Raw genomic sequence first — 11720 nt, forward strand, 5'->3', positions numbered from 1 at the left:
CATTCACATACAGGACACACACAGGCCACTGTCTTCCAGGGACCCCCATTCCCTGCTCCCGGCGAGCAGTGGCCTGTGCGGTGAGCTCAGCCACCGTCAGCCTCAGCAGCACCTTGTTCCGCCGTGATCTTTCCATGCTAATGTATGCTCATGCCATTTGTGGATTGATTCTTCAACTGAGCTCGTTAATTTGCTCAATTTGGCTGTTATTCTCCTGTTTGTTGCATCGCCAATTCCACTAAAAAGGATCAATGATCACAGCATTGTTCACTGAGCCGGGAAATGAGAGCTGACAATAGCAGTGTGAGTACCACGGCGCAGAATGAGAGAGCAAACCCAAGACCAGCCCCGGATCTCGTAAGTCTGGGTGGAGAAGAGGAAAACTGAAAACTGAACGGCAAATCCTTCCTTCTCTTATGTCAGGTTCCTGCTATGTGAATATTTTTGCAGAAGTGGAATAAAGTGTTTGACATTCTCATGACATTTTAATAAAAATGTGATGACTTAAATATACTAGTATTTTTAAATGTGTGCCTGTGTGTGTGTGTGTGTGTGTGTGTGTGTGTGTGTGAGTGCTTGTATATGTGAATGCCTTTGTGGGCCAGAGGTCAACCTCCGGTGCTCCTTGGGAGCCGTCCACCTTTTCTTGAGCCCGGCTCTCGCTGGAACCCCAGGCTTGTGTCACGTGGCAAGGATGGCTAGTGAGTCCCAGGGATCCTTCTGTCTTCCCCAACCGAAGCACTGGGATTACAAGTGTGCCCAGCCTTTTACACGGGTGCTGGCAGTAAAGTTCAGGTCCTCACGCTGACACGAAGCTGCCTCTTTGCCCCATGATGTATATATATTTAAAGAGCAAACCGGTCCTTTCTGAAACGAGGCTTGTTAGGAGGCGAGCTGGAGTGCACGCTTCCCACATGGGAGGAGCCCACATGGCCAGACTCAGTCATGAGAAATGCTGTAGAGAAAACCCAGGATAAACTCTGCGTTAGGTTCCTGTGTCAGAACGTGGCTGCATGTTGCATCATGTTAGAAGCATGTTGCCTGCAAATGCAATTGTTGTGTTCACTGGTGGGTTTCAGCTGTGCAAGGCCGTGTCGGCCATAGCACGGGGTCCTGCACATTCTGAGGAGGGCATACCCTGGGAAAAGGAAGAAGAGTTTCACTGCCTGTTTCTAGCAGCTTGGGTGACATTTTCTCCATGACATCAAATGAAAGGTCCCAGCAATAACTTCATCTCTGAGAACAGCTTGAATTTCTCCCTAGTAGGGAAAAGCACAATATTTAAATTATACAAATTGTCTCAAGGGGGTTAGATGCAGCTCAGTTGGCAGAACACTTGTCCAGCGTGGTAGAGGCCCTAAGTTTGGCTGCCAGCATACGTGAACTGTGGTGGCTCAAGCGCTGAGTCCCAGCCCCAGGGAAGCAGAGACAGGAGGACCAGGACTTGAAGGTCCTCTTCTGCTACAAAGGGAATTCAAGGGCAGCCGGGACACATCTGAAACCCTACATTAAGAAAAAACAAACAAGTGGGTTTTTTTGTTTTTTTGTTTGTTTTTTAATTGTAAGAAAAAGGAGATATGTGGGAAGATGAGGTGATGTGAGGGGAAATGACAAACAGGAAGAGCTTTAGCTGGGGCAAGGAATGAAGTTAATACAGGAGAGGGAAGGGAGAAGATAGACAGCCCTAGGACATTTGAAAATCCACGAGGAGTCATGTTGGTTTACATTCACCTGTAATTATACATAATTCAAATAAGTACTGGTGTATATCTGCGTATATAGTTTCAATTAAGTTATGTTATTTGGGGGTAATGCTCCCCCCCCCGCTCCAAGAGCCATAGACTATCTAACAAAAACAATACCAAGCATGGAAAACCTTTCAGTTGGTCAGGAGAGTTCAGACACTCCCAAACAGCACAGGTGTTACTAATGCCCTTGCATGCCTCCCACAACTTGACGGAAAGACCTTATTGCTGAAGACACCATGCACTTTTAACGTCAAGGAATAGACTGATTTAGCCCGGAATCCTTCTCCCAGAGGCCTGGCTTTGAGAGTACAGGAAGGTGCTGTGCGAGCAGCCAACAGAGTAATCACTGGTCCTGTTCACAACAATGGCAGCAGGACAAGATGAAGGTGCAGTAGTGGCACTGACGACTTGGTGGTAACCAACAGCTGTGTAACGGGACAGGAAGAGAATCATGCTTGGTATCACAGACTAGCCTACTCCATGGCTAGTGAGCCATGGACCTCTGAGGAGACCTCATGCTGCAGCTTTAGTGAAGCAGTGCAACTCTTAACCATAGTCTAAAGGCCCATCTTGTACCCACAGACAATCGAGGCTCCGCCCTCCATTAGAGCAGCTTCTCTCTGCTGCAGGCCAGCAGACTGGGGCCGCTACAGGAAACTGAAGAAGTCTAAATGGGAGATTCGACAAGATGGCGGCACCAGGAGAACACTGCCTCTGAGGAGCAGGACAACATTTTCCACACAGCGACCAAGAGACTGAACTCTGGGCCCTAAAACAACAGCAATTGTGTTTCCCAGGTGAGAGGAAACCCCCACAATGTTGGAATCAGTTGGGTCCACTCTCAGGTCACCCAGACAGAACCCAGAAGAGATCCCGGGTCACGCAGGCACTAGGTCGCCAGACCAGAGCCACACGCCTGCGTGTCCCAATCACCTTCCCAGGCTGAACGGTGGGCACAAAAACACCAGAGACTGGGAGTCCCAGTAGTGAGAAAAACCCACATTGAAGGAAGGAAACGGGACTGGCCTTGGGTCACCCAGTCTTTCCCTGGAAAAAGTCTTGCAGAATGGCGGGTGTGCACCGCCATCACTGAACTGGGCTCCAGCTAGGAGCACAGAGACTTGCTGTGCCCCCAGCTCTCCGTCACAGACCGAGCTGTGCACCCCAGAGCATCAGAGACTGGGAGTCCCTGTCTGGAGAAAACCCCACAGGGAAGGAAGCAAATGGGGATGGACTTAGGTCACGCAGTATATCCCTGGAGAAGGTCCCACAGACCAGCGCACCTGCCAACCCAGGCACCTGCCGTGCACCAACAGCCTGCTGCTCCCAGGAGAGCAGTACTCACCCGCCACTGATTACCGCTTGGTTATTGGGTCACAGAGCTCCAACCTCAGACCTACAGAAGCCTGGGATCCCTGAGATCATCCCCCAGATACTGCTCCAAGGGGCAACCAGTTATCCCTAACAAAACCGACCAAACCAGGGGGCACCCAGGTTATAGCAGCAGCTCACTAATTTACAGCAAGAAACCTAGAAGCAGGGCAGCTGTCTCCAGGACTTCTATGGGTGAGAGGAGAACCTTCTTGACTAACAAGGACCACAAGTTACCACTCAGGTCCTTATGCCTGAATTGAGCTATGGCAATTCCTGAAAAACACTGGCCACTCAGTGACCATACCAAAAAAGCTGAGGAGGCTTCCTTCAGGAAAAACTATCTTCCTGCCAAGGGGATTCTCTCCACCACATGATTCCAGGAAACATCAGAAACTAACACCCAGCACCCAAGATAGCCCAATGGGTAGAAGCCAGCATAAAAGCTCAACCAATAAAAGACAGTGCAATATGGCATCTCCAGAACCCAGTTGTCCAGGGGCAAGTAGCCCTGAACACCCAGCATAACTGAAATTCAAGAAGATGACCTAACATCTATACTTATGAAGAGGATAACAGAGGAAACAAATAAAATGCATAAAGAACTAGGGGGTGATAAAGCCAAACAGATTATGGCCATCCATAAAGAAATACAGGAAGATAAAGACAAACAGATTATGGCCATTTGTAAAGAAATACAGGAAGTTGCAGCCAAAAAGTTTGTGGCCTTTAGAGAGGAAATACTTAAATCACGTATCACGGAAAGAAATAAAAGAAACAGAGGATTGTTAAAACAAACAGCCGAAGGAATTGAAGGAAAAACAGGAAAATACAGTCAGACAGGTGAAGGAAATCAACAAAATGGCTCAAGATCTGAAGATAGAATTGGAAAAATGAAAGAAAACACAAATGGAGGAAATTGTGGAGAGAAAGAACTTAGGGAAGAAAACAGGAACTACAGAGGTAAGTATAACCAACAGACTACAAGAGATGGAAGAAAGAATCTCAGGTGTGGAAGATACAATGGAAGAAATCGATGTATCTGTCAAAGAAAATTATAAATCTAAAAAATTCATGACACAGACTGTCCAAGAAATTCAAGACAACATAAAAAGACAAAACCTAAGTATAATAGGAATAGAGGAAAAAGAAGATTTTCTCCTCCAAGGCCCAGAAAATATTTTCAACAAAATCATTGAAGGAATTTTCCTCAACTTAAAGGAGAGGCCAATAAGAATACAAGAGGCCTACAGAAGACCCAATAAATTAGACCAGAAAAGAAAATCCTCCCGCCACATAAAAATCAAAACAGTAAGTATACAGAACAAAGAAAAAATACTAAAAGCTGCAAGGGAAAAAGGCCAAGTAACATATAATGGCAAACCCATCAGAGTCACACCTGACTTCTCAACAGAGACTATGAAAGTCAGAAGGGCCTGGACAGATATCATGCAGGCCCTAAGAGAACACAGATGTCAGCCCAGGCTACTATACCCAGCAAAACTCTCAGTCATCATAGATGGAGAAAACAAGATATTCAATGACAAAAACAAATTTCAACAATACCTACACACAAATCCAGCATTACGGAAGATACTAGAAGGAAAAATACAACCCAAGAAAACTAGCTACTTTCAAGAAAACACAGGAAATAATTAACCTCTACAGTAAAACAAAAAGCAACCAAGCACACAACTTTATGACCACAGCCAACATCAAAGTCAAAGGATCTAACAGCCACTGGTCATTAATCTCCCTCAACATCAATGGACTCAATTCTCCAATAAAAAGACACAGAATAACAGAATGGATGCGTAAACAAGACCCAGCAATCTGTTGCATACAAGAAACACACCTAAGTCACAAAGATAGACATTACCTGAGGGTAAAGGGCTGGAAGACAGTTTTCCTAGCAAATGGAACCAAGAAGCAAGCAGGAGTAGCCATTCTAATATCTGATAAAATGGACTTTCACCTAAAATTAATCAAAAGAGATGGGGAAGGACACTTCATACTCATCAAGGGAAAATTCCACCAGGAAGACATCACAATCCTGAACATCTATGCCCCAAATACAAGGGCATCCACATTTGTAAAAGAAACATTGGTAAAACTGAAACCACACATAGATCCCCACACATTAATAGTGGGAGACTTCAACACCCCACTCTCAACAAAGGACAGGTCAACAAAACAGAAATTAAACAAAGAAATAATGTCTCTGACAGAGGTCATGGATCAAATGGACCCAACAGACATTTATAGAACCTTAGACCCAAACACACCTCAGCACCTCATGGAACCTTCTCCAAAGAAGAAGTCTGAATGGAAATACTGATTGGGGGCGCCCCAACACAACCCCCTTCCCACGGCTAAGGGAACTTCATGGAAGATGTGAGGAGGAACAGAAGGTCTGCCGGGAGAGGGTGTCTCCTCGAAACCCTGCTCTCCTCAGCAGGGTGAGGATTTTGACAAGGTCTGACCACGTCTCCGTAGAAACGTGATGTGGAAGCGGAGAGCCGCACAGGCCCCGAAGGTGGGCAGGAGCTACAGGCTCAATGAGCTAAAAGAGGGCAATTAGATGCCCTAGGTGTGGCCTGGGCTGCTGTGAGTAAGGATGGCCCCTGTGGACTCTTACTGGAAGGGGTAGTAGCAGTAGGAGGTGTGGCCTTGTTGGAGACAGTGTGTCACTAGGGGAACGGCGCTTTAGCTCTCTGGCTTCAGATAACAGCAGCTGATTTTTTCCTTTCTGATACTGGGAAAGAAAGGCCTTCCCTCTGCCCACCCCATACCCATGGAAGGTGTAGGCAATGACGTCATGGCCCAGTCAGCACAACGTCCTAAACAGAAACTGGAGGAGAAACTGGGCACCAAGGAGCTGGGTTTGGGAACACTGCCACGCTGTGGCGTGAGACTCCATGTACAGGCCAGAGCTGTTAGGGGTGAGCAGGCTGCAGGGAGAGCTGCTGTGTGGACCTTCCCATCCTACCCCCAACTACAACAGAGAGCTGCTGTGCGGACCTTCCCATCCTACCCCCAACAACAACAACAGAGAGCTGCTGTGCGGACCTTCCCATCCTACCCCCAACTACAACAACAGAGAGCTGCTGTGTGGACCTTCCCATCCTACCCCCAACAACAACAACAGAGAGCTGCTGTGCGGACCTTCCCATCCTACCCCCAACTACAATAACAACAGAGAGCTGCTGTGCGGACCTTCCCATCCTACCCCCAACAACAACAACAGAGAGCTGCTGTGTGGACCTTCCCATCCTACCCCCAACAACAACAACAACAACAGAGAGCTGCTGTGCGGACCTTCCCATCCACCCCCAACAACAACAACAGAGAGCTGCTGTGTGGACCTTCCCATCCTACCCCCAACTACAACAGAGAGCTGCTGTGCGGACCTTCCCATCCTACACCCAACTACAACAACAACAACAGAGAGCTGCTGTGCGGACCTTCCCATCCTACCCCCGAACTACAACAGAGAGCTGCTGTGTGGACCTTCCCATCCTACCCCCGAACTACAACAGAGAGCTGCTGTGTGGACCTTCCCATCCTACCCCCAACTACAACAACAGAGAGCTGCTGTGTGGACCTTCCCATCCTACCCCCAACAACAACAACAACAACAGAGAGCTGCTGTGCGGACCTTCCCATCCACCCCCAACAACAACAACAGAGAGCTGCTGTGCGGACCTTCCCATCCTACCCCCAACTACAACAGAGAGCTGCTGTGCGGACCTTCCCATCCTACCCCCAACAACAGAGAGCTGCTGTGCGGACCTTCCCATCCTACCCCCAACAACAACAACAGAGAGCTGCTGTGCGGACCTTCCCATCCTACACCCAACTACAACAGAGAGCTGCTGTGCGGACCTTCCCATCCTACACCCAACTACAACAACAACAACAGAGAGCTGCTGTGCGGACCTTCCCATCCTACACCCAACTACAACAACAACAACAGAGAGCTGCTGTGCGGACCTTCCCATCCTACACCCAACTACAACAACAACAACAGAGAGCTGCTGTGCGGACCTTCCCATCCACCCCCAACAACAACAACAGAGAGCTGCTGTGTGGACCTTCCCATCCTACCCCCAACTACAACAGAGAGCTGCTGTGCGGACCTTCCCATCCTACACCCAACTACAACAACAACAACAGAGAGCTGCTGTGCGGACCTTCCCATCCTACACCCAACTACAACAACAACAACAGAGAGCTGCTGTGTGGACCTTCCCATCCTACCCCCAACTACAACAGAGAGCTGCTGTGCGGACCTTCCCATCCTACACCCAACTACAACAACAACAACAGAGAGCTGCTGTGTGGACCTTCCCATCCTACCCCCAACTACAACAGAGAGCTGCTGTGCGGACCTTCCCATCCTACCCCCAACTACAACAACAGAGAGCTGCTGTGCGGACCTTCCCATCCACCCCCAACAACAACAACAGAGAGCTGCTGTGTGGACCTTCCCATCCTACCCCCAACTACAACAGAGAGCTGCTGTGCGGACCTTCCCATCCTACACCCAACTACAACAACAACAACAGAGAGCTGCTGTGCGGACCTTCCCATCCTACCCCCAACAACAACAACAACAACAGAGAGCTGCTGTGCGGACCTTCCCATCCTACCCCCAACTACAACAGAGAGCTGCTGTGCGGACCTTCCCATCCTACACCCAAATACAACAACAACAACAGAGAGCTGCTGTGTGGACCTTCCCATCCTACCCCCAACTACAACAGAGAGCTGCTGTGCGGACCTTCCCATCCTACCCCCAACTACAACAGAGAGCTGCTGTGCGGACCTTCCCATCCTACACCCAACTACAACAACAACAACAGAGAGCTGCTGTGCGGACCTTCCCATCCTACCCCCAACTACAACAACAGAGAGCTGCTGTGTGGACCTTCCCATCCTACCCCCAACTACAACAACAACAACAGAGAGCTGCTGTGCGGACCTTCCCATCCTACACCCAACTACAACAACAACAACAGAGAGCTGCTGTGCGGACCTTCCCATCCTACACCCAACTACAACAACAACAACAGAGAGCTGCTGTGCGGACCTTCCCATCCTACCCCCAACAACAACAACAGAGAGCTGCTGTGCGGACCTTCCCATCCACCCCCAACAACAACAACAGAGAGCTGCTGTGCGGACCTTCCCATCCACCCCCCAACAACAACAGAGAGCTGCTGTGCGGACCTTCCCATCCTACCCCCAACAACAACAACAGAGAGCTGCTGTGCGGACCTTCCCATCCTACCCCCAACAACAGAGAGCTGCTGTGCGGACCTTCCCATCCTACCCCCAACAACAACAACAGAGAGCTGCTGTGCGGACCTTCCCATCCACCCCCAACAACAACAACAGAGAGCTGCTGTGCGGACCTTCCCATCCTACCCCCAACAACAACAACAGAGAGCTGCTGTGCGGACCTTCCCATCCTACCCCCAACTACAACAACAGAGAGCTGCTGTGCGGACCTTCCCATCCTACCCCCAACAACAGAGAGCTGCTGTGCGGACCTTCCCATCCTACCCCCAACAACAGAGAGCTGCTGTGCGGACCTTCCCATCCTACCCCCAACAACAACAACAACAACAGAGAGCTGCTGTGCGGACCTTCCCATCCACCCCCAACAACAACAACAGAGAGCTGCTGTGCGGACCTTCCCATCCTACCCCCAACAACAGAGAGCTGCTGTGCGGACCTTCCCATCCTACCCCCAACAACAACAACAGAGAGCTGCTGTGCGGACCTTCCCATCCTACCCCCAACAACAACAACAGAGAGCTGCTGTGTGGACCTTCCCATCCTACCCCCAACAACAGAGAGCTGCTGTGCGGACCTTCCCATCCTACCCCCCCCCCCCAACAACAACAAAGCAGGAAGCCGGAGGGGCTTGCAGAGACACCAGATGACTTGACTGTAAAAATTTAGCAACTTGTGGCCAACTTCCGGGTTCTTCCACTCAGACACCAAGTTTGACAGCTCGTCTCTGATTGGTCTCATTTTTTCCACCTTATTTGCATACCACTTTCAGGACTGCAAAGCCAACTGCTGCTGGAGCTGATGGAGGCTGGAGAGAAGGAAGACTGCCTTCAAGATTCATAGGGGATAGAGTGGACAGAGTCGGGGGCGGTTCCCGAGGCTTCTCCCCTGAGCAGAGAGCTTGCAGAGCAGGCTCCTGGACTTGGCTTGCGGTCAGAGGAACTCCTTCCCAGCTGACCCGCTAGGATTCCCCACTCAGCTGGGCTGCGCCCGGGAATTTATTCCTGCAGCTGCTTCCAGCCTTTGAGACCTGCTGCTCTGGAGACCTGCAGGGCCAGAAGGTGTCTGGAGCCCGAAGACTCCTCGGGGCTGTAATGGCTCTTTAGCTAGCATCCCGCTAGAGTCAAACCCCTCTCCTTACCCTCTTGGCAAATGATTTAAAGTTTTATCCCACTTAAATTTGTTCATCTGGAATTGACAAGTACGTGTCTCCTCGTTGTGCCTCCCTGTCTGCTCACTCCGTTCTTGGGGGAGAAAGGGACAAGGACTGGTTCAGAGACAGGAGGCAGCCTCAGAATGGCCAAGTGACTAGCCGCGTAGCTGAACTGCGCAGAGCAAGCAGAGCACCGGTGCTGGCAAGACACACCCACTGTGTGTGTGGCAAAAGCCAGGTGAGCGGAGAGTGCAGCAACTGTCCCAGCTGAGGCTTCAGGCACCGGGAACTCCCTCCCCTCCAGCTCTGCTGAGCATGGCTCTTTGATTCGCCCCATTGGGGTCTCTCCCGTGTGGATGGCAAGACAGACATGGGGACAGTCTCTGGGTCCTTGTTTCTCTGACTTCCAAACCAGGGTCATTTATTCTTTCATAGAGTATTGTGTGAAGTTGGAGCCTGCGGGTTTTGTTTGAAAACCAGGCCGTTTGCCCAGAGCTGAAGTATGATGTGGTTAGAGGAGACAGCAGCAGGGAGCAGAGACAGCCTTGTAAGATGTGGTAAGGAACTTACCAAGGGAAGTAGGGGGAGCCGGGGACACTGGGCAGCCTTCAGTTCCGTAGAAGAGCAGCCTGACTCTTCGCCTCACAAGGCCCCTGGCCGATGAAGTACCCGTCCATGTGTGTGACCATGGCTTCCTGGTAAACCTAGGATTCTCCTGTAATATAGAGAGGTCTTTTATTAAACGAGGAGTCCTGGGAAATGACATCTTTCTTTGCAACTTCGGACTTCCCAGCAAGGAAAAGCCTTTTCTTTCCTAAATGCTAAGATGCTTTTTGCGTGTGTTTCTATGCGTGCTGCTCCTATTTGAATGTGTGAGCCCGTGTGTGCATGTGAGGCCTGGAGTTGATGAGGGATCATTTTGAAGTATCGAGCTCCTGACTTTGTTTATTGAGGCAGAGTCTCAGAGTTGAAGCCAGCGTCTGTCCCTCAGCTAGCTAGCCAGCTTGTCCCAGGGTTCCTGTCCCTGCCTCTTAGGGCTGAGATTGTTGGAGACTGCTGTGCCCCTCCAGATTGACCTGGAGATCAGAACCCAGGTCCTCACACCTGCCTAGGGAGGGTCGTGTGCCCTGAGCATCTGATGCCCTCTGACTCATTGCTGTGACAGCCGCAGCTCTCGGGGAGTCAGGGAGGCCTGCCTGCCTCCCTGCTAACACCCCCAGCAGAGCCCCCCCAGCCCCGCAGAGCCCCCCCAGCCTGCTGAGCCCTGGGTGTCATGGTTGGGTTATCTTGAGATCTGAGTTGCAGGGACGAGGGGAGGGAACCGGTTTTTGAGTTATGGTGGCAAGTACGTGTGGTCCTCGAGCGTGTGGACGGCCACTGGAAATCTTCACCCTCAGCAGAAGCTGCCTGGGGCCCACACAGCCCTGACTGTATTCTGGTTCTGCCCTGGGTCACCTGGGAATCTCAGTCCCCATAGATAAGATGAATATTCTCAGTTTTACTGAAACACTTTGCTGAAGCCAGAATCTGGCGTAATTTGGGGGTAAAAATAGGAGGAGAGTGCCTTTTCCCCTGATAAGGCAAGGCTCCCTTCAGGATGTTTGTATTATACACAAAAATTATTTCTTCAGAAATATTCATGAGCACAACCCAAGCCATTAAGATGTTTTCAGGCCAGTAGGAGCGTTATTTTCCTTTTTTAAATACTTGAACTTTTAATGGACTTCAGGGGGAAATTGGTGAATAATGAAATACTGAAATACTCTAAACTATTTTTCTAGTGGGAAATAATGGCACTCTAGAGAGCTGGGTAAATCATTATGGCTGATAAAATTCCCTGACACTGCCTCCAGGGAATTTGTACCAAGAAGAGTGGATTCCTATAGATTTATACACAGAAGGTCAGTCTACAGGAGGGGAAGCTGTTTAGCCAACATTTGGGCAACACAAATGTAGACCATTCATCACAGAGCCCCGTGCACCCACTGTGGGAGAACAGATAGCGCAGAGGCACTGCAGGATGTATTCCTGCTGCCCACAGAGCCCTGCAGGGGCCGCTCCTGAGCCTCGACCAAGCAGTGGCCGCTGCAGGGCGAGGCTTACCAAGGTAAGAAAGTCAGCTAATCTCACCTTTTCATTTCTATATT

The sequence above is a fragment of the Meriones unguiculatus genome, chromosome 1, assembly GCF_030254825.1.
Source record: "Meriones unguiculatus strain TT.TT164.6M chromosome 1, Bangor_MerUng_6.1, whole genome shotgun sequence".
Classification (NCBI taxonomy): domain Eukaryota; kingdom Metazoa; phylum Chordata; class Mammalia; order Rodentia; family Muridae; genus Meriones; species Meriones unguiculatus.